The 20,431-nt window shown below is 36.2% G+C and overlaps 1 non-coding gene across 1 annotated transcript; it reads right to left on the reverse strand.

Moving 5' to 3' along the window:
- Positions 1-6,521: 6,521 nt before the first annotated feature.
- Positions 6,522-6,630, reverse strand: LOC122293117. The gene has a single exon (XR_006237171.1). It is a non-coding gene; the product is annotated as a small nucleolar RNA R71 (small nucleolar RNA).
- Positions 6,631-20,431: the final 13,801 nt, after the last annotated feature.

The following is a 20,431-nucleotide window of genomic DNA, read 5'->3' on the forward strand; positions in this document are numbered from 1 at the left end:
TCAACGACGAGGGAGGAGGAGGTGGTGGCTCATGCCAGCGTGCGAGGTTGTGGTCTCACCGATTACAGTAGAGAAGAGAGTCTGAGAGAGAGAGAGAGAGAGAGAGAGAGAGAGAGAGAGAGAGAGAGAGAGAGAGAGAGAGAGAGAGAGAGAGAGAGAGAGAGAGAGCAGAGGTGGGTGAGAGAGAGTAGAGGTCAGGTGACGGCGAGCTGGTGAAGTAAGAAAAGAGAAGTACACCTTCTGGCTAACCCTAGACTAAACGGCGCCGTTGCATTTATTTTTTTTTATATCATGCGTCATCGAAACGACGTCGTTTCACTTAAGTGAAGTAAAACGGCGTCGTTTCATTTACACAGATTTGAAAAAATAAAGAGATATCTGACGTCGGCCGGTTCAGCGGTTTTTCCCTGGGCGAGCTGCGAACCGAATCGGCCGACGTCAGTTTGGCTTAAATCCTACCGCCGGCCGACTGGTTCTCTGACGGTTTCGGCCGGTTCCCTACTCCGGCGGCCGGTCTGATCGGTTCTGGCCGGTTTTTCGATTTTCTGTACAGCCTTATCTGTAAGGACAACCCATAATTAATGGCTGCCATGGTATCCACAAAATTATGAGTACTGCCACTATCAATAAGTATCACAACTTTTATCTTCTTCAAATGTCCAATAACCCTCATGGTTTGAGGAATTGATGTACCCATCATTGCTTGAATCAAAATTGAGGCCACTTGAGTAGCAGGTTGCTCTTCTTGAGGTTGGGCTATTTCTTGTAGTGCCTTCTACCAATTCCCATGACTCCATTTGAGACATATTCATGCCCTCTAAAACATATAATCTTAGTTTGGCACCTTTATGCCCTTGATGATATTTTTCTTCACAAAAATAGCAAATACCCTTTTTCCTTCTTTCTTGCATCTAACTTTCTGAAATCCTCTGTTAAGGTGTTTTAGAAATAGCCTCCTTTGCATTGATTTTTGTACACCAGCTCTTGAATCATAAGAACTATACTTCCAAGCTTTCCTTGAACTCTAAAAATTCTGTTCTTGAATCTTGGCCAAACCAAATGCATCATTCAAATTCTTGGGATTAAACATTTTCACAATAAACCTCACTTCATCATTCAAACCACTAATAAAGCAACTCAGCTTATTATTAGAAATCAAATCGAATTCTGTTTTATAAGCCACAATAGTAACCAATTGCTTCAACCTCGTTAGAGCCTCCATTGGGTCATCATAAACAAACAATCCAAACCTCACTTGTAATGCCTGAGTAAAGTCCTCCCAAGAATGGAAAAGACTTGCTTCTATGGAGTTTTGAAACCAAACCAAAGCTTCTTCCTCCATGTAGAAAGAAACAAAAAAAATTCTTTGTCTTGGTGGCACTGGTGATACAAGAAATATTAGTTAGCCTTATACACCCAAGATACAGGATTCCCTCTAGAAAATATTGGGCATTCTATCTTAATGCTCTTAAAGATCCCCCTATCAACTGACTCACGATACTGCCCTCTATCATTGGCTTCATTCTCTTCAAGATTCTGGTTTTCTTAATGATGTCTTGTTCCATGATCATTACCCATAGATGTATTCAACAAAATCCTTGAAATTTGTTGCACCATCTCAGCAAACTTTCTTTCTTGATTTTACCTATCAACACAAGCACTTTCTTGCTACTGAATCACAATGGATAGAGTATCTTCTAACTGCTTTTGCTACCTTTCTTGTTGCTGCCTTAACTGATTAATTGAGTCAAGAACTTGCGCATATGACCTCGTACCCTCTGCCATGTTACTCACTCTAGATACCAATGGTAACGGGCCCCTTCAGATGATTGATTTGAGAGAGTCACTCTCTAAGAACAAGAAGATGAATGAGAGAAGAGAAATGGACCGAGAGATGAAAATCTGAAATTGAATAAACTTCCAATGCCTTCACTTTCATTTCAGTTCATTTTTATAGTTGGATTCCTTTACAAATGATAGCATTTCCTTACCAATTAACTTTCAGACTTGCATGACATTGTTCCACTTAAGACCCTACCTTACAATGTAAAACGATGCCATACTATTAAAACCCCCTCTAAACTACAACTTGTATTTAATTGATTATCTTTCTATCATTTAGCCTCACAACCCACACATAGTTCATGGTCTTCATATACACATACAAGTTCTTAAAACCTCCACAACAGCATCTTACAGATTCTTGACTTTATTTCTTTCCTTATTATTAGTGATGGACAGGACACAGTCAACTTTATCCCTAACAATTAGGCTTGAAAGTAAACTAGACAAAATCGTCAGTGTTATTTAACAAAAACCTACAGCTGTGTCTAATATCAAGCCTAGCATGTGTGAATGCCACATGTTAAAAAAAAAAAAAAAACACTCTTTTGGACAACATCTTCCGTAGGCCTACTACCTTGGTTCATCCAGTGCTCAAAGAAAAGAACATGTGAAGTCATGAGAGAATATGTGGAGCCCTTGGCCCTCGGAAGTACTAAAAATGGAAGACAATGATAATGAATATACATGCACCATTTCATGTAAATAAGATTAAGAACACACATATTGTAAGCATGGTGAGGAATCACCCTTTAAGCAAAGCATACATATTATATATATTCACAAGCATGGCGAGAAGTCACCTTCTGAGCAAAACATATATATTCCTAAATATTACCAAGTGCGGAGGAATCACTCCACTCATTCGACATGGGGAGTTTCTCTACCCGGTTAATACGTGAACACATTCACCAAACCCAACTAGAATCACTCCACCCGTTCGACACAGGGAATCTCTCTACCTGGTTACCACGTGGAACACCTTTACCAAAACATCACTAGGACACTCCACCTGACCAATGCAATGACTCTCCTTGCCCGCGATATCATGTGAAGCCAATCATTCCGATCATAATCGGGAATCCCTCTACATGTATGAAACTCATGGCAACGTGCCGCTCATGAATGGAATGGGGAATCCTCAACCCAATTCATGAGTACATAGCACATTGAAAGCACATCACTTTAAATCATATTACCTTTAAATCATTTCATCAAAGTAATCAATAAACATATTGAGAAAAGTATGAACTTTCATGAGAGAATGAGACAAAAGGTGGAACATGCAAGTTCTAAAGATACCCAAAAGCATTTGTCCTACATTTCTAGTATAGTCATAGAAGTGTACCTACTTGGATAGTATTCTAAATACCAATGGTTGTTCTAGAGTGATGATCCTTAGGTTGACGAAGACTTTGAGCTCTCGGTGACCTTGAAGCCTTTGCATAGAAAGAAGAAAAGAGTTTAAATTTCTATACAATCTCTAAAGTGTGATGTTGACTCTCTTTCATTGTCTTTTATATGGCAGGAATACCAATTACAGTCCTAATGGAACTTGACGGTTCCTCTAGCCTCTATTTTTCTTGAATGAGAGACCTTTGATCTAAGTCATCCATTTATTCTCTAGACTTGAAAAATGGTAGAGACCGAGTGACTGATGGGACAAAACGCTTGCCTTTGGACTAAACCCATCATCCTTCCCCTTGTGAGAGTCTCCCACGTGGCTTTAGGACATTCTTCTAAGGTCAAACGATATGGCCTACAGGTACATATTCCTTTATCCCGAGCGTGCTTCTTTCTCTATGTTATCTTTTATAGACATTCATTAGTGCATTTCCTTTGTAGGACTGCTCCCCTGGTATCAACCCCTCTTTTGGAAGAGAATATGTTGTTCAATATAATAGGTTGTACGTACCCCAAGCTAAGATAAAAGAAGGATTAAACCTTTATCTAGCGGGAGCATGGGCCTTGAGTACAACACCTACTGTCTCTTAAGCTCCTCCAACCTCTAAGTTATCTTAAAGTGCTCCTAACTTTGCATTGGGCTTGTCTTGGCCCTTTACGCACGTAGTGTCAGGCAAACCTTCCTTCGTCGTCTATTGTCCTGCATCTACCAGGCTCTTTACAACATGCTGCTCCCGTACTTCCACCTTAGTCGGACATTGTTTGTCCGACTGCCTCATAATTGTCACCAGCATTTCACCATCATGAGGAGATTCCTTCCCTTGGTTCAATAAATCCTCAAACAAAAAATCATGTCTAAGATCACAAGCAGGTAGAACCACACTTATTCGACTTGTAGCTACATCTATGCTTATGTATTGGATGGTCTCTTTCTTCCTTACAAACGAATGTTGTAGCTCAATTGATGCAAAGGTAAAAGACTTTTGGTAGGATGTGTAAGGGAGCAAGAGGCACTGCACTCCAACGGCTTTGGAAGCGATTTGCAAAAAGCAAACCAACACTGATGGAAGGGCTAAAATTGCTAAAATTTGGTAGAACATTTTGTATAGCAAGGATAATATGTGGGTGTAGGTACTAATAGCCAAAACATTTTAAAGAATAAAAACGAAAAAATGTGTTGAAAAAAGGGGATGTGATAAAAAGTAAAAAACAGCTACAACATTGATTTACAAAAAGACCCATGGGCTCTGATGAGCACTCGAAAGTGCACTCTAAATACTCTATTATTGTATTAAAATGCTAAAATGTGAATAGAAATAATATAAATTAATGTGTATTCTTGAATTGAGTTTCTATTTATTTTGGTATACTCTGAAGCATATTTTTATGTTTAATATAAGAGTTTATAAAAGAGAAAGTAAAAGCCTAGTCAAATGTAAAGGAGGACTTTCATGGGGTTTGAGAGCAATTTGGATCAAGAAAAAAAATCACAAAAGGAAACTGCAAGAAGTCCAAGTCTGAAATTTGCTAGGAGACAACCTGGACATATTTTAGTATTTTAATCTTAACTTTCCACTCACATATTGGATTGATACTACTATTGATGAGTTAGAAAGCTATATTAAAGGGCTATAAATTTATCTCTAATAAGGATTTCCAAATTCAAACTCATGAAGCATGTACATGGTTGCCAAGATGAGCCCTAAAATTTAGGCCATTTTTTTCTGTGGGAATTATGAATACATTAGGATTTCTTTCCTATCCTATATGAGCATATTATTAGCACGAAATAAAAGGCGGCCGCGGGGGGGGGGGGGGGGGGAGGCATAAGAGGCAGAGTTGAAAAGAGGAGAAAATCATTTCGATGGCCGCCGTGTGCTTTATTTTTCTCTGGAGATTTTTGTGGTCCATTATATTTAGTTACCAAAATATTTATGGGTAACTAAATTCAAGTAGGGTTAGGGATGAAATTACATATTAGATGGTATTTTTAATTTATGTATTTGATTTTCAATTACTAAAACTCTTTTATTTTATCATTCTCATTTCAGTGTTGATGTTTTCTTCTCTAAATAATCATAGAATTTATTATGTCTATGGATTCAGTCATACTTTTTCTATTGAATGGATTGGTTCTTTGATTATGTTTGGATCAATTATTTATCTATATTGATTTAGTTCTTTGTTGCAATATCGCTACTTGAGTATATTATCGTCGTTGGATTTTCTCAATAGGGATAATAATTTACGTATTTTAAAAGTGATGAATGATTTTTCAAAGGGTTACATTTGGTTTAATTTTGGTTTATAAATCTATACCTTCCAATTGAAAATTTCGAGAATTGAGTTCTCAATTGAGTTATTCAATGAATTACGAATAATTAAAATACCGGATTTGTGCAAGGGATTCTCGACGCTCTACTGTTCGTCAAATTTGAGTACTTTTCCTTTAGTCACTTTGCTTCACTTTAATTGACATTTAAAATTAATCTTTGTTCTCTATTAATCATTTAATATTTTTCTTTAGTTTATTTGTTCATTCTGCTATTCTTTTAATTTGTCTCCCTGTGGAATCGACACTCCAAAGTTGTGCTATAATCACCGCGTTATTCTTTAGGCGTAATCAAATTTTGGCACAATTGCTGGGGAGACAGTAGAAAAATTGCTAGATAGTTTTTCTTTTCAGCAGTTTGTAAAAGCGGTAACTTCATTTCTTTTTTTAACTTGCTGCATCTTTATTTTATTTTCTTTTTCTTTTTGTAATTTTTGTTAGTGTTGCGTTTTTCTCTACCTTGGAAGCACAGCTATAGAGACGCATTGAGTCGGTTTGTACAACTAGTGTTAGAGTTAGAGTCTAATTTTCCTAATCATTTGTTTGATAATCCATCTAGTCTTGAAAAAATGTGTGCACAAAGATCAACCTAGGACTCTACATGAGTACCTTCACCCTACACGCATAGCAACACCATCATGCATTATATTTCCACCAAATATTCCTCCAATAGATTTCAAACCAGGTGTAATACAACTTCTCCCTACTTTTCATGGTTTAGAGAGTGAAAATCCATATGTGCATATTAGAGAGTTTGAAGAGGTTGTTGCTACATTTTATGGTCAACCTGGCACTGGAGATGTTGTTCGACTTAAGTTCTTTCCTTTCTCACTAAAGGATAAGGGGAAGAGTTGGATTTATTCATTGAGACCACGGTCGATTGGGTCATAGGCTGAGATGACCCAAATGTTTTTCAATAAATACTTTCCTCATCATAAGACTCATACTTTGAAAAGGCAAATCTCAACTTTTACAGAAAAGGATAATGAGACTTTGTATCAAGCATGGGAACATTTTGAAGAGTTACTTAGCTTGTGTCCCCATCATGGTTATGAAAGCTGGCATCTAGTTAGCTATTTTTATGAAAGTCTCACTTCTAGAGAGCGTCAATTTGTTGAAATGATGTGTAATGATGAGTTTTTGCAGAAGGACCTAGATGAGGCAATAGAGTATTTTAATGAACTTGCAAAAAAAGCTCACAGTTGGACAAAACCAAATGCTTTTGACAGTATCAATCGAACACGCTCTAATCAAACTCATTCTAGTGGAGGCATCTATCATCTCAAAATAGAAGATAACTTGAAGGCAAGGATGAAGGGCCTAACTAGAGAGTTAGAGCCATTGAAGATGAAGGAAACTATGGCAGCTTATATTATTCCCCAAGTTGATGCCTCTAAACTTTGTTTTATCTGTCAGTGAGTAGATCATCTTGCACAAGATTGCCTAACGCTTGATGAGATGAGAGTAGTGTATGAGGAACATTGCAATTTTCTTGGCATGTATAAAAAACCCTTTTCACCCTACTCAGATACATACAATTCTGGTTAGAGAAATCACCCAAACTTTAGCTGGAAGTCTGAAAGCTAGCCACCTGCACAACCCGCTAGATCATATCTTGCACCATATCATGCACCATTCCTTATGCGGGAATTATGAAGACATTAGGGTTTCTTTCCTACCTTATGTAAGCATATTATTAGCATGAAATAGAAGGGGAGGAAAGGCACAAGAGGCAGATTTGAAGAGAGTAAAAAATCACTTCCATGGCCGCTGTTTGCTTTATTTTTTTGTGGAGATTTTTGTTGTCCATTATATTTATGAGTAACTAAATTCAAGTAGGGTTAGGGATGAACTTGCACATTAGATGATATTTTTAATTTATGTATTTGATTTTCAATTACTAAAACTCTTTTGTTTTATCATTCTCAATTCAATGTTGATGTTTTCTTCTCCGAATAATCATAGAATTTATTCTATTTATGGATTCAGTCATGCTTTTCCTATTGAATGGATTGGTTCTTTGATTATGTTTGGATAAATTATTTATCTATATTGATTTAGTTCTTTGTTGCAATATCGCTCCCTGAGTATATTGTCGTCGTTAGATTTTCTCAATAAGAATAATAATTTACGTATTTTAAAAGTGGTGAATGATTTTTCAAAAGGTTACATTTGGTTTAAGCTTGGTTTATAAATCTATACCTTCTGATTTAGAATTTCGGAAATTGAGTTCTTAATTGAGTTATTCAATGAATTAAGAATAATTGAAATGCCGAATTTGTGCAAGGGGTTCCCGACGCTCTATTGTTCGTCAAATTTGAGTATTTTTTTCGTTAATCACTTTGTTTCACTTTAATTTACATTTAAAATTAATTTTTGTTCTCCATTAATCATTTAATATTTTTCTTTAGTTTTTTTGTTCCTTCTGACATTCTTTTAATTTGTCTCCCTGTGGAATCAATACCTCAAAGCTGTGCTATAACTACCGCGTTATTCTTTAGGCGTAATCGGGCTCTCAATTTACTAGACTCCATGCCAGGACCAAACGGGAACTTGGATAATCGACTTATTAACATCAAAGTGGCAGACATTATTGACTATGAAAATCAAGAGTTGGAAAGGTGACAAAGTATTAACTATTCAATGATCAATCTGCATCAGAGATCCTAAACATTCATCTATCAAATCTAGAGACCAACAACACACTGTTTTGGACCTCAAGTGTCGATGGTAGTAGTTAGATACACTATAAAATCTACGCATTGGTAAGATCAAGAGCATAGATTCATGCAACATAGGAGTGCAATCCAGATTGAATGGAAAATAATTTGGAAATTAAAAATACAAGAAAGATTAAAAACAATAAATCCATGAGACCTAACTATCAGTTTAGTTTACCGGAGATAATATTATAAGCACCCATCCTAGCCTAATGTCACAACCTAGTCAACTACAAAATTAAGTCCAAATAGGGACATGCCTCCTCCTCATTCTTTGAGCTATGAAGGGTCTTCTTGCTCATAACCACCCTTGTTTGCCTAGATCTTCATCGAAGTCTACGGTTTCTTTAGTGAGACTATCATAGTGAGGTTTCAAGAAATCTAAGAAAGTTAAGAGCTATGACAAAACGTATACTATATGTGATGAAAATGAACATGTAGGGAAAAGAGATATAAGGAGACTCGGGGAATGATACAAACTTACCAAGGAAAGAGAACCAAGAAACCAATACTCACTTTGGGAGTATGTAGTACCTCGAACAATGAAAGAATAATTATATGCATGCTTTTGAGTAGGAAATAGAACAAAGATTGAACATACTCTCAAGATTTTAAGTAATCATAAACAATATAATTTTCAACACTGTAACGTTTTCTAGGACTCAACATAGAACCAAAGCTCATAAATTCGAGAACCCCAAGCTCTCCATAAACCAAAATGGCCATCCCTCATTACCAAAAGCAAAGATCTCAAACCATTATACTTATTATGCAAACACCACAACCTCTCCTATAATGGTCGTGTGCACCCCATGGGTAACAACCACACGTAACAAGTGATGCTTGGCTTTGCATACCCATCCTTCACCACAACACCCTCTAGCCTCCACCAACAAAGAGGCAACTATTTTGATCTAATTGCGTTATCATCTTGGTCCAAACCATTGACACCTAACATCAACAAATGGAATGTCACTCCATTATTACACTCTTCGAAGTGACCAAGGGAGCTTCACCCAGATAACACGACATTTTGGCTTGGGGTCGTGAGACACACACACACATACCCCCTACCCATTCTGTTAAAACAACCAACATCTCCCTTTTAGAACATCAACTGAAAATTGGGATATAAAACCATAAAGATATTCATAATTCAAGTAAAATATATGGGAAAATCTATCCCAAAACATAAGTAGGAAAGGTTATCAAAACGCTTGAACAACCTTTGTATGAGCATTGTAAGTGTAGATAATATACAGAATAGAGTAGTGGTATGAGGAAGTACTAAATAACAAGATCCCATCTTAACACATATGTAAGCCACACATACTTCACAACCATCCACACATATTGTAATACCATCATAAGACACTTACCTGAATTCAAAGGTATATTGAACTTGGTCATGGTGGGTCGTCTTTCCAGCAATTCGATAATGACCTCAAGTGTCCAAGTGTGCATGAGCTTAAGTTTTAGAGAACTAGGGTTCCTCATTCTAAAAGGAAAGCTAGAGAGAGAGAGATAGAGAGAGAGAGAGAGAGAGAGAGAGAGAGAGAGAGAGAGAGAGAGAGAGGGGGGGGGGGGGATGCTCTGGGTTTTTTCTACAAGAAGGTGATAGAAAAAAAGATCATCGGCGTGGAGAATAAAAATGGAAACAATAAAGCGTCACGAGTACTTTGTCATGTGTCGTGGGATTGATCTGTTGCTCAGTAGTTCCTAGTTGTCCAGTAGTTCCTAGATTAAAGGAGGTGATTGTAGCTGTAATGATGATCCCTATCGCATTCTAGAAGTTTGGCCAAGGAGAAGCGGCCTTCTCAAATAGGGTTGGTCTTTCAGTATGTCAAGGCTAAATGTCATAAATGTAGCAATAAAGATTCTGCTTGTGGTTGCAATGGGAGGTGAGCTCGTGATTCTTCTTATTGTGATGTCATTTTGCAGAATTGTGGAGTGCATGAGGGCATTTGATCGGGGGTCACTTTCGAGCACTCCCACATTGTCTTTGAGCACTCCAAGTTTCTGGGTGCTTGTTTAAACTCCTATCCTAGTGTAGGAAATGTGTCCAACCATTAGTCTGATCCCTCAATAAGGCGTGGAAACAATTTTTGAACACTTTTATGCACTTGTACCACCATATTTGTTGCTCCTATCGCTCTATTTAATTAGTCCTTTGGTCGCCTGTTGTGTATTCTTTGCATGTACTGCATTACTCTTGTTTATTCTTCCCTCACCCACATTAATGCTTCCCCCAATTGCCGTATTACTTATGTTGCCTGCCCCAACATAACTCGTTTGTCATTGCTCACCTAAGTCTTTACTCTCTTCAATTATGCATTTGCTCAATCTAGCAAGTCTAAACCCTTCCTCGCCCAGGGTTTTACACGTTTTCTTGCTTGGTAAGACTTTCCTTACGTCCAAGGCTAAAAGGTCAATGTTATTACGTTGCTACTACATAAAGGGTTTCTCCTAATGCTTGGACAGGCTCTCACATGAAATTTTTGGCCAAGCGAATGTGGCAAACTTGGCTCGGGGAAGGGAAGGCACGTGTGCCCCACGCGCCACTTTTGGTGGCACGTGAGAGACACTCGTGCATTGTTTTAGCACACTGTTGCTTCTATCTGAAGAATCGACAACCTGGGAATCTTCTCATACGGGAGATGTGTCTCTAAGGTTGCTAGAAAACTACAAATCATTGTTTTTCAGCCTTGAAGGAAAAACAACAACAAATACAACTAAACAACTAAAATAGTCGATAGACAACATAGATAGATAGGGAAAGAGGATGAAGAGGAGGGAGCCCCTCCTTTTCGATGGAAAAATTGGCGAAGATCCACTTCCTCATCTTCACGATTTAGTGGCAAAGTGAACAACTTTTATAATGAGAATCCATATAAAAAATCCTAACTCCCTCACGTTATATACCATCGCAAAACTCCATGCGCTCTCAAGGGAATACATGTGGTTCTCACTTCGGGGCCAAAAGTAAAAAAGGTGGAGCTCGTAAGTTATGGTAGAAAAAGACCGCCAAGAGACTGAAGAAGGGAGGGTGATCATTATGCACCAATAGTTTCAAATTTTTACTTTACTTTTTGGATCTAAGAATATCCCTGCTAGAAGATTAAGGAAAAGCAATAAAATAGATGCGAAAATGGAAGGATTGTAGTTTGAGCTAACTTCAAAAGACATCAGCGTCAATGCATGAGACAATTGCCTATCATGATGCGGCCATGAAGGTCGGATCTAGAAGATTTAAGGGTGGGAAGTCGTGGCGGCCCCAACCCTCACTTGTGTTTTGGCAGAGTACCGCAATTCTAGGGATGTGTACCACATGGATCACACCCCTCACATTCCTCGTGAATTGATGTGTGCTTATTTGCTAAGCACATGTGTGTAAAGCTAAAGAAGAAAAAAAAAAAAAAAAAAGGCCTTGAGACCTAACTATCAATTTAGTTTACTAGAGATAATATTATAAGCACCTAGCCCAATTTCTTCAACACTCATAAGTCACCATATCTCAACCACAATTTAACAAAGTTATTATATCCCATAAGCTATTCATCAAATCTCTTAGAGTCAAGACAACCTAGTCAACTACAAAATCAATTCCAATTTGGAACAGGCCCCCACCTCATTCTCCAAGCTATGAAGGGTCTTTCTGCTCATAACTAACCTCGTTGCCGAGATCTACATCAAAGTCTATGGTTTTTGCAAGAAGTGAAATCATAGTGAGACTACCATAGTGAGATTTAAGAAATCTAACAAATTTAAGAGATAAGACAAAGCATATAATGTATGAGATGAAAATGAACATGTAGGGAAAAGAGATATAAGGAGATCCAGGGAATGATACAAGCTTACCAAGGAAAGAGAACCAAGCAACCAATACTCACTTCAGAAGTATGTAGTACCCTGAACAACGAAAGAATAATTATGTGCATGCTTTTGAGTTAAAAAAAGATGAGGAAACCGAACAAAGACTTAACATACTCTCAATCTTTTAAGTAGTCATAAACAATATAACTTTCAACACCATAACGTTTTCCAGAACTCAACATATAATAGAAGCTCATAAATCCGAGAACCCTAGGCTCTCCATAAACTAGAATGGCCATCCCTTATACCAAAAGCAAACATCTCAAACCATTATCCATATTACCAAGCACCACAACCTCCTCTATAATGATTGGGTGCATAACATGGGTAACGACTGCACGTAACAAGTGATGCTTGGCTTTGCGTACCCATCCTTCACCACCACACCCTCCACCACCACACCCTCTTGCCTTCGCCAGCAGAGAGGCAACAATTTCGATCAAAGAGCGTTATCATCTTGGTTGAGCCCATTGACACCTAGCATCAACACATGGGATGTCACTCCATTATTACACTCTCCTAAGTGACTAAGGGAGTTTCACCCAAATAACACGACATCTCAGCTTGGGGTCATGAGACACACACACACACACATCCCCATCCCTTTCCAATTAACCAACCAACATCCTCCTTTCAAAACATCAACTGAAAATTGGGATATAATACAATAAGAATTTGCATAATTCAAGTAAAATATATGAGAAAGGATTTGAACAACATTTGTATGAGCATTGTAAGAGTAAATAATCTACATAATAGAGTAGTGGTATGAGGAAGTACTAAATAAAGAGATCTCATCTTTACAAATATGTAAGCCATGCATACTTCAAAACCATCCACACATACTGTAATATCATCACGGCAGACACTTACCTGAATAGCAAAGGTCTATTGATCTTGGTCATTGGTGGATAGTCTTTCTAGTAGTCCAATAATGACCTTAAGTGTCCAAGTGTGGATGAGCTTAAGTTTTAGAGAACTGGAGTTCCTCTTTCTAAAAGAAAGCTAGAGCGAAAGAGAGAGAGGGATGCTATAAGTTTCTTTTGTAAAAAGGTGAGTGACAAAGAGATCGTTGGCATGGAGAATAAAAAGTTAAAAAAAGAAAAGCATCACAGGTCCTCTGTCATGTGTAAGGCTGTAAAATTTTCAATCTAGACAGGCAAAACTGATCTGACCGGACTAAAAATTTATTTGGTTGATTTTGGTCCTCTATTTGTGATGAATTTGGTTTTTAGTCTCGTCCCTAGGTGGGTGATTTTTGGACTGGATCGAGACTGACCGAACAATATATATTTAAAATATTATATATAAATATATTATTTTATATAGTAATTATATAAGTTAATTATGTAATTTTCATCTATTCTATTATTATTGACAATATAATGTTAAATAATATATGCTACCAATTAATAATATATCATAATTCACATTAAGAATTAACTTAGTTTTAATTTTAGTAATTTAAATAGTTTTTTTAATTAAACTTAATTTTAATTTTAGTAATTTAAATAGTTTTTTTAATTAATTTGTCTAAAAAAAATAAAAATTAATTAATTTATTTGATATTGGGCTAGACTGAACGGACTGACAAGACCGATAGCTAACAGTTCAGTCTAATCCATATGGCTATTTGGCCCAATCCAGGGTGGAAAAATCCTGAATTGAAGGGGTTTGGTCCAGTTTCAAAAACCCCCTATGCACCAACTAGATCAAATCGAATTCACCCCTAGTCATGTATTGTGAAATTGGCCCATTGCTAAGTAGTTCCCAATTGTCAAGCTGAATGCTAGATTAAAGGAGGTGATTTTAGTTGTAATGATGATCTCTATTGCATTCTGAAGTTTGGCCAAGGAGAAGCGGGCTTCTCAAACAGGTCTTTCAGTCTGTCAAGGCTGAATGTTGTATACGTAGCGATAAAGATTCTACTCGTGGTCGCAGTGGGAGGTGAGCTCGTGATTCTTCTTATTGTGATGTCATTTTGCAGAATTAAGGAGTGCATGAGGGCATTTGATCGGGGGTCACTTCCGAGCACTCCCACATTGTCTTTGAGCACTCCAAGTTTTTGGGTGCTTGTTTAAACTCCTATCCTAGTGTAGGAAATGTGTCCAGTCATTAGTCTGATCCCTCAACAAGGTGTGGAAATAGTTTCTGAACACGTTTATGTAGTTGTACCACCATGTTTGTTGCTCGCCCATCGCTCTAAGTCTTTACTCTCCCGAATTATGCATTTGCTCAATCTAGCAAGTCTAAGCCCTTTCTCGCCCAGGGTTTTACACGTTTTCTTGCTTGGTAAGACTTTCCCTATGTCCAAGGCTACAAGGGTCAATGTGATTACGTTGCTACTATGTAAGGGGTTTCTCCTAATGCTTGGACAAGCTCTCAAATGAAGTTTTTGGCCAAGCAAAAGTGGCAAACTTGGCTCAGGGAAGGGAAGGCACTTGTGCCCCACGCGCCACTTTTGGTGGCACATGAGAGACACTCACACGTCGTTTTAGCACACTGCTTCTTCTATTTGAAGAATCGGCACCTTGGGAATCTTCTCATATGGGAGATGTGTCTCGAAGGTTGCTAGAAAACTACAAATCATTGTTTTTTAGCCTTGAAGGAAAATGACAACAAATACAACTAAACAACTAAAATAGTTCATGGACAATGTAGATGGATAGGGAAAGAGGAGGAAGAGGAGGAGCCCCCTTCTCTCTGGTGGAAAAATTGGTAGAGAGGGGTGTTTGGGCATGAGGGTATTAGTTTCGGGAGGAGATATGCTTTTGGACTTTGATATAGAGCTCAAAATTCCTGATTCAAATCATGTATGTTAACTTAGCTGTTTATAATATTTTTATTTACTAAATTTAAATAATAATGAACATCATGCAAGTGTACTGAGTAATACTAAACAATATGAAAAATGCAGCGAAACGTAACAAAAATAAAGACACAATATGCTTGAATTACACAAACCATAATCTAAATACAAAAATCAGTAACAAGAAATTTAATCTTTTCCACAAAATTTATTTATCAATTAATGATATATACACCAAAAATAACCAACTGCCAATCTCAATTTGATTTAGTAAAAGAATGAGTCCTGCAAGTTCATAGAGCATTTGCATCTTGATCTCAATGTCAACGTTTATGACCTGATTAAGAAAAGTATTGGGAGGTTATCATGGTTTCACCAATCCTGCTTTGGAGGCATCAAGATGGTTAAGACGGCAGGTTCTGAGAAGATACTCAGGCAGCTTAGACATGATCAGATTTGAGTATATACAAATGAAAATGGCCAAATAACAATTTAGTTCCTATGAGTTCATGCGTAAGATTACTCCCCGATGTTACAATTTGAACAATTTCAATACTGTAATTACTAATTTCCTACTATATTTAATGTAATCACTCCCATCCATCACTACATGTCACTTAGGCATGATGTGACCAAAAATAGCCACTCAATATGCGACATGTTGGTGATCGAGAAGTTAAGAAAATAAATTAGATTTTGAAAGGGGAAAAAAATAAAAAGGACACGGACAGAATGAGTCAAGAATGGTTTCGAGCTGAAATCGTGTGAAATATGTGGAAAGAGCACAAGAGACAAACCTAAATGATCAAATTTTGGCTTGTACTAGTTGATTAGTTGGAAATATCGGTGATGTTGAATATAGGCTCCAAACTATTCTGTATCGGTTCTAAACTAGTCTGTCTCGGCTGAAACAGGTATGCATTGGCACAAACCAATCTCGGCTGGAACAAGTATGTAAAAGTTAGAACAAAAACAAGATGGAATTCAATTAGGGTTGTAAATGAATCAGTCCATATAATTGCTCCCGATACTTGTTCGGTTAAATTCGAACAGAACTTGATTCATGAAAAAAAAACTCGATCATGAAAGTAGAAATGTGCTCGATTAATAAATGATACATACTCAATTAAACTCGACTCAACTTGATTAAAGCTCGTTAAAGCTCACTCGTTCATGCACAACTCGACTAGCTAGCTCAACTCGGTTAGAGCTTGTCCATAAATCATTGAATATATATATATATTTTATTTCTATATATTAATAGTTTTATACACACACACACACACATATATATATGCTTCTATACATATTACATTTAATAACATACGCATAGTTACCTTTATTACTAAATATATAATATGTAATTCAATTAGTTATGCCTAGTCAATTATACCTATATATTGAATATAATTCATAATTATATGTTAGCTAATTAAGTACTTAAGTGATTAATTATGGCTCAACTCCGCTTCGATCGATTACTCCTTAATGTTCCACAATATATACTAAACATTCAATTAACGATTATGCCCTCATGAGTTATGCTTAATACAATAATGCCATCTAACATTAACAACTTGTCTACTCTAGATTAGTTGACTAAAGTCGAGCTTGATTCGATTTATTTATTAAATGAGTCTTGCGAGCACAAAATCATAAATAATTATGAAATGATCGAAGTAAGTATAAATTTAAATAATTTCATATTTTAGTATTATTTTCAAATTCACAATGAGAATATTAAGCATTTAAAAGGATAAGAATAAAAAATATTCCAAATAACATGTGTTGATTAAATTTTTATGAATATAATTGATAGATGCATATATAAACTGCATTTTTTTTCTTTTTGTAAAAATTTGTAAATAAAGTCATACAATAGACTACAATATATAAAAGTAATCTATTTGGTTAAAATTAAGTAACCGTGAACAAACTCAAACTTGCTTTGAAAGAAAGAAAAGAAAAGAAGAAAAAAAGAGAAAAAAAAAACTCAAACTTGCTTGAAAGATAAAGAGCTACGCATGAATACAAAATAAATTTGGTGAAAACTGGAATACCAACTCGATTGATAAAAGTAAATGACCAAATTTTTACAACTCACTGTTTACTCCAACTCAAATTGTTTACATCTTTACACATAATAACACATTATTCACTATATTGCACAAGGTATTAGTTAAAAGTAAGCTTTGTTTTCCTATTTAAGATGCCTGGTCCATAAGTTGAAATGAACATTTCAACAAGAAGACGAAATTGCATCATTACAAAGAGGGCGATTGGAACACCAGCAAAACAAATGATAGGGTCAACAATCCATGATTGCTCACGTAGCATGATTAAAAGAGCAGCAGAAAAGGCAATCATCATGGTCGCAATAGAAAAGAAGAGGGTGGAAAGGCCTATTATCATTTTTGTTGGTAAAGACCTGAGGAAATCATCTTCTGCATATCGAGATGTGAGAATTCCCAAAAATATTATGACTGAGGTTGAAGAGGAAAAGAGGGACAAGGCATCTGAAATTATAAAGACCATGAACAAGTCTTCCTGTAAAAATAGTGGCAAGCCTGTATCTTGCTTGTTACCACCAGGAATAGTAAAGGCTACAGCAAACATTATGGTAATAATGAGGGCACCGACCACTGTACAAGATGTTGCTGTGTCCTTCATCCATTGCTCTCCCGCTTTTAGCATAGCCTTGTGCTGCTTTGTAAACAATTCTCGGGGAGTTAAATCATCAATGTTTTTCAGTTCTCTAACCTTGGGATGGACAATAGTTTCCACCTCCTGAATTTTTTAAACAAAATCTTAGAATGAAAGGTTAACAAAATAATAATAGAATTGTAGCATTCAAAGACAATTCACACAAAGAATGAGTTTCTAAGCAGAACTCATAACTGTTTAACTATAAAATTAAAATTTAGCTTCAATTATTGTAGATTATTCTTATTCAGTCTAATTCACATTAACAACACCACCCTCGATTGAATAATAAAGTGTTGGATGTATTTTTCAATCATGTACATTGGAAGAGAAAAGAAAAAAGATACTTGAGATCCTCATTGGGCCTATACCAAATTGCATATAGGAAGATAGTGAACAAATTCCTCATTACTTGGGAGAGAAAAGTTAAAATTCATTATGATTAGAATGGGCTCTAATTGTAACATTGGCTAGTCCTTTTGGAGTATAAGCCAAGATTTGGCTTACACCTTCCTTAGGCCATTACAAATGGTATAAAGTCAATCCCAATTAGAAGTTACTTCCGTCCTGCTGCTATGATAGAATGGCCTGACAAGGATGTCAAGAATTGTTTTTTGATAATTAATAAGAAACTTGATTCCCAAGAATAGGCAAAGCCCAAGTACATAGGACTTATACAAAGGAAATACCCACCTCTCTAAAAACAAAAGAAAAGCTAATACAAATTCAGGAAGTTAACATCATCCATTAGTAGAGTTTTAGCCCACAGACACAAAGTATTAAAAAAAAATCCCTAAGTTCTCCCATCGAATGTTCTTTGTCTTCAAAGCATCTCTCATTTCTTTCGAGCAAAATACACCAGATCAGACAAGAAGGAATCATCACCCAAAGTAAACCTGTCTGATTAAAAACCTCATTTCACAAAGACATGGCCACTTCGCAGTGAAGAAAAAGATGATTAACAGATTCTCCATCCTTCTTGCACAAACACACCAATCAGCTATGCACATACCACTCCTCCTAAGATTGTCAGTTGTCAAAACTTTACCTAGAGATACCACCCAACTGAAAAAAGCCACCTTGGTAGGAACCTTCACTCTCCAAATATTTTTCCAAGGAAACTCATAGCTCCTTTGAGTTCAAATTCTGTAAAAAGAATAAACAAAGAACTTGGAATTTCCTGCATGAACCGACTCCATGTGAGATCTCCAAAGCCATTTCCTACATAGTGCTCTATTAAACAACCTCAAATTTTTTATCCCCAAACCACCACAATAAATCAATTGACAAACCTTTTTCCAACTAACCAAATTAAACCTTTTTCTTCTCCTAGATATAGAAAGGTGGTGAATAAAATCTCACATTACTTGCAGAGAGAGAAGTTTAGGCCCTTTATAATGATTCTAAGTGGTAGCAATTGTAACATTGTCTAATTCTTTTGGTGTATGGTGGCTTGGGCCTTCTGAGTCCTTACAATAGTGCCCTAGCACCACATGATAGTGTGAGGTTGACACCAGTACCATTCATCGGCACTATGCCCCAAATGGACCAATTAAATGTTGTACCAGATGTTGCATATTCCAAGCATGTATGCTAAAAAAGAAAATGCAGGAATTCATCTGGGACAAAACATTCTATACACAAATCCTTGACATCCTCGTCAAGGCCTAGCAAGTTTGCAGGTTCTGATATCTTTTGCCTGCTCTATGCTCCAACTGAATAAATTAAAGTTACAATTCGAGCAAGTTTAGTTAGCATCTCACTCATGTAGGATTTAACACCATTGTATCGCCTTCATAATCTACTTGCCTAATTTGTAACATAATACATATTTTCACAATCTGAGGTATTATACAAAGTCAATGGTTAAAGCCTTACAGGTTTTGTCCAAATAAAACAAATATAAATCTTACTCTCTTAAGCCTAACCCAAGGATCCCACACAAACATATACAATAAGAATGAACTAGAAATAAGGCCATGAACTAAACCACATTAACTCCTACAAATATGCCCGTGTTTCCCGCAACCCAAACAACCATAAATCATTCCTCAATTAATTTTTAAAATCCTTATAACTCTCTCATTCATCCTTTCAATCCAACGGTTACCAAGAAAGGCTGCATTCTATATTTTGTTGATACTTTAGGCAATTTCTTTTTGATGAGATATACATTTGGAAACTTTTTGAAAACAAAACTTCAAATTACTAGCACATATTGTTTTTATAAGTAAAAATATTATATATTTCAATAGGAGTAATAAAGTAAACTGGACGTATACAAGAAAAAACCTAATCTTTGTTACTTTGGGCTAAGGCTATTGTATTAGAGGGGGTTAATTTTAATGACTTATATGCTTCTTTTTTTGTTTGTTGGCTGTAATTAGGTATTTCTCTCTTGTATACCATTTATGTACTTGGGCTATAATTAGCCTAATTATGAGGATCAATAAATTTTCTTACTCATCAAAAAAAATCTGAGAAAGAAATGGAAGTAAACACCATTATATATATTGATGTGCTAATTGTTATATGAGATATTTAACATTAACAACTTGTCTACTCTAGATTAGTTGACTAAAGTCGAGCTTGATTCAATTTATTTATTAAATGAGTCTTGCGAGCACAAAATCATAAATAATTATGAAATGATCGGAGTATGTATAAATTTAAATAATTTCATATTTTAGTATTATTTTTAAATTCACAATGAGAATATTAAGCATTTAAAAGGATAAGAATAAAAAA

The sequence above is a fragment of the Carya illinoinensis genome, chromosome 13, assembly GCF_018687715.1.
Source record: "Carya illinoinensis cultivar Pawnee chromosome 13, C.illinoinensisPawnee_v1, whole genome shotgun sequence".
Lineage (NCBI taxonomy): Eukaryota > Viridiplantae > Streptophyta > Magnoliopsida > Fagales > Juglandaceae > Carya > Carya illinoinensis.